General features: G+C 31.9%; 1 protein-coding gene across 3 annotated transcripts in view; it reads right to left on the bottom strand.

The window, feature by feature from the left end:
- Positions 1–3,833, bottom strand: part of LOC106883071 (centriole and centriolar satellite protein ofd1-like) — a 65,058-nt gene extending 61,225 nt beyond the window's left edge. Inside the window, exon 1 of one of the 3 annotated variants that reach the window (XM_014933942.2) lies at positions 3,716–3,833. The gene's annotated coding sequence lies outside the window, so the exon portion shown is untranslated. Of the gene's footprint in view, positions 1–3,331; positions 3,446–3,715 lie in introns of those variants that run through there. The other 2 variants (XM_052969629.1, XM_014933946.2) reach the window with 2 other exon arrangements.
- Between the last annotated feature and the right edge of the window lie 439 nt (positions 3,834–4,272).

Here is a 4,272-nt window from a genome sequence, read left to right on the forward strand (position 1 = left end):
AGTACCATATTCACCTGAATCTATATATCTATCTATATATATATATATATATATTTTATTATATGTATTTATTTTCTCCTAATTAATAAATAACTCAGACAAAATAAATTGGTTAATAGATACCAGGGTAGCAAAGATCACAAAATAACTGTGGTGTAACTCCTGTTTATGAGGTAGAAACTCCTTGATATTTTGGGTACTTGATTATATATAAATTTAATGAATGGAGTAAAACGCATATTCTAACTGCATACTTTTATTTCCAACATATGTTTCGAAGAATTACAAATTATACCATCCATAGGAATCGGCGATGTTAAAAATGTAATCTTCTCTTCAGGGAAATGCATGGGAACCAGCTTACACGTAATATGCGTTTTACTCCATTCATTAAATTTATATATATATATGAAAATACAAGTATATCAAATACCATAGAATACAAATACTTGATTTAATAAAATTCTCTGTCTCTAGATGATTTGCAGTAATTACCAAATGACAATTGAGTATGCTTGCATATGAGAAGGGGAAATAATTACAAGAATCAATAATTCTCCAAAGCGGACGTCATTAATGAAAAGGGCAGGCTTATATAGTATGGAGACAGGTCGACACTGCGTTGAAGGGTTTTGTAGATGTAATTTAACTACTATATCTAGAGTATGTATTAAAGTTGTATTAAAATAAGCATTAAAATTTATGATGTAAGCTGGACTCTAATAGATATAGCAGCCTAATCTTCCTCAAATTACAGTCTACAGTTTCATTCATTCATACATACATCATCATCATGTTTTTTTTACCATAAGACAGCATTTCTATATAGTAGATGTGGATCTAGTTTTTTTCATTTGCACAATATGCATTTTTTAAAAGGAAATAAAAAATCTGAAAAACAGCTATAATAATTGTAGCCTTCCAGTCTCATTGCTTTGAAGGTATGATGCTGTGGAGAAAAACATTGGAGAAAAAAGTTACAGAGGTTTAAAGATCGAAAAAGCTGGGTATTTTTAGCCAACAGCGAGACAGAAATTTTCTGCGTTTAGTGGAGTGGTGTCAACTTTAAGGTTGTACCCTGTAAAATTTAGTGTCTGACCTGTTCGTTGTAGGTTTCTAAATAAACAGAAATACCTAATAAAATCAAAATGTATCATCTCACTGTCTTTTCATTGATTGTAGTTTTGGATCTAGTGTTTTTCATTCACAAAATATGCATTTTTGAAAAGGAAGTAAAAAATCTGAAAATCAGCTATAATAATGTAGCCTTCCAGTCTCATTGCTTTGAAGGTATGATGTTGAGGAGAAAAAAGTTACAGAGGTTTAAAAATCAAAAAAGCTTAGTACTTTTAGCCAATAGCAAAACAGAAATTTTCTGCATTTAGCGGAGCGGTGTCAACTTTAATTCCAAATAACATCAGATTCTTTCATTTACAAGATAAAGTAATTGGTTAATCGTAATCAAAATTCAGAGTTGCATCAATATACTAAAATTAAAAGCAATCTAAGCAAAATTAAGGGGGCTCATTTTACGAATGAGGACTAGATCCATAGATGCTCCTTACTAGGAAACATTTAAATTCATATGTAAAAGGTTCATGTATGCTAGAGCTGCTAGATACAACAGGCAAATCTGCCTCAAATAGTACTATGCTGAAATCACTCTTCAATGCTTATTTTATGCATTTATGACCCAAGTGAAATCTCTAAATTTTACCTAAACCTACTAGGAATAGCAGCTAAATCTTTCTCAAACCACTCCCTACTCTGTGTATATTTTAATCATGGCAGCACTTAATGTTTTATTAAAAGAGATCTCATGCATTTTTGCTACTTTTTCTGATGAGCTGTAGTACACCTGAGTTCATTATTACCTCAGCCTTAGCGAAGGCGGAGGTATTGTTTTCAGTCGTGTTTGTTTGTTTGTCCGTGGACAAGATATCTCAAGACCCGCTTGATGGATTCGGATGAAACTTTCAGGGATGTCTGGCCTTGTGACTGGCACAAAATTATTAGAATTTGGGATCATCAGGTACCGGACAAGGATTCTGGATTATTTTTCCTGCCTTTTTTTACTTAATTTTTGAGAGCGGTCGGGTTCATTTTTAGTATTCTCGTTTGTGAGAGCAATCGAGTTTATTTCAGATATTCTCATTTAAAAAATTATCTCTGGCTAATCGTTGAGGAGGTTGGTGTTGCCTTGGCGGAGGATTGCGCTTTCTGAGTGCTCTTGTTAATATTTGATTTTACAACCAACAAAATAAAATGAAAGCCAATGACATAAGCAAGATTTGAACTAAGCACGTAAAGGGAAGTAAACTATATGGTCTGCCACTCTAACGATGTCATCAATCCTCTTCCCTGAAATCAACTTGACTCTCTCTCTCTCTCTATCTGTCCATCTGCGTGTACGCATTTTCAATTGCAATCGTGACGGTACCACAATGCAATAATAAACATTTACATTTATTTAAAGTTGGTTAACGGACATCGTATATGATTAAAGTTTTCTGACAAGTATTTAAAAAATATGCAAGTATTCTGTCATTCTGTTTGACGACTTGAGGCAAAAGACAATTATCTCCAGTTGAATCACATTATGTTGCTGTAGTTAAGTGCTAAATAGAATAATGCTAATAACTTGCCAATAGCTCTCCATTCGTAGCCACTTCGAAAATAAGTGCGTATGTATATTTAACTAGGTCTGCCCTGATACAGTAACTTTATATAATGAAATAAATTTCTAGCAGCGCCAATCCCGTTTTTAATAAGTTGTTACATATTTTCTATAACGACGAAATAATAATCTGAGAAAGATTTAGCTGCTATTTCTTGCAGATCGCGTCCCTGTTGGTTTGTGAGTGACGGAAAAGTGTGGTTAGATTTTAGCATTCAACTTATAATACATTAAGCTTTTGAAATGAAAATATGCAACAAGTACAACAAAATAAGACAGTATAATTTAAGCACGAAGGACTTTTATGGCCAATATCGAGATTTACGCTTCATATTAATTAAGCAAAGTGCAAACCAACCATCCGTTGGTCAGTTTATAATTCAATTCATTTACTTTGACAACAAAACTACAGTAAACTACAATGCATAAACAACGGAGAAAAAATATTTCTGGTCGAGGGTCACGTAAAGAAGCCAAAAATTGGAGGCAGGTTGTCTGACTATTTGCCCAGCCCAAGCATGTAAACAAAGCAGAAAACAAAGTATGCGCCGAAAACTGGTGTAGAGCGTGTGTTAAGGTTTTGTCTAAAGTAATCATATCAAGAACAAACATTTTAGCGATATTTGCAAGCTAAACTAAGAAAATCCACAGTACCTGATTTTGTTTGAAACAGAAAAACGGTCGAAAGAGACGGTTTTTGAATTTTTACATTCCAGAGGAATTGAACTTAGTACAGCAACGAAACACGATTGAATAAGTGTTTTAACTATATGTTGCTTATATTCGATCTGATCGTTAGATAAGTTTGTTTCGTTGGTGATTGATTACTTGATAAAGTAGTCTAGCAATCAACATTTTTCCGTGTGCAAAACGAAAGTATTTAGTGAGTTACAAACATTAAGTCGTATTTTTTTCTTCTAACTCCTCCAGAATACAGACTAAAAAGTAGCCTTTTAGATGGTTCGAACCGATTAAAAATAATGTAAAGAATATATAGAATATATAAAAATAATGCAAAATATATATATAAATACGGACCTCTTCTCGAGATGATCTTCTGTGTTCAACGACCGTTAACGTGAAAAGTATAATGGAATTTCCAAAGCAACTAAATATAATTGAGAGAAGGGAGAGTAAAAAGTAAAATAAAACATTTAAGTGGAGAAGCAGGCAAAAATATAACTTTGTAAAGTTATATTCTTTCAACTGGAATCTATATTAGATTTTATTAAAATTTGTATAATAAATTGGTCATACTTCTACAATACACAAAATATTTTAATTTTTTAATGCTAATCCTTATAATATAAAAATACAATAACATCTATCTATCTATTTATCTATCTATCTATCTATCTATCTATATATATATATGACCAATTTATATATGACCAATTTATTATACAAATTTTAATAAAATCTAATATAGATTCCAGTTGAAAGAATATAACTTTACAAAGTTATATTTTTGTCTGCTTCTCCACTTAAATGTTTTATTTTACTTTTTACTCTCCCTTCTCTAAAAAAAATGGTTTAGAACCCTTTGCGGTTGGGTAGGGTGGGGTTTAAAGTGATAAGAAGTGAATGCTTTTGTT

The sequence above is a fragment of the Octopus bimaculoides genome, chromosome 7 (assembly GCF_001194135.2).
Source record: "Octopus bimaculoides isolate UCB-OBI-ISO-001 chromosome 7, ASM119413v2, whole genome shotgun sequence".
NCBI classification, from domain to species: Eukaryota; Metazoa; Mollusca; class Cephalopoda; order Octopoda; family Octopodidae; genus Octopus; species Octopus bimaculoides.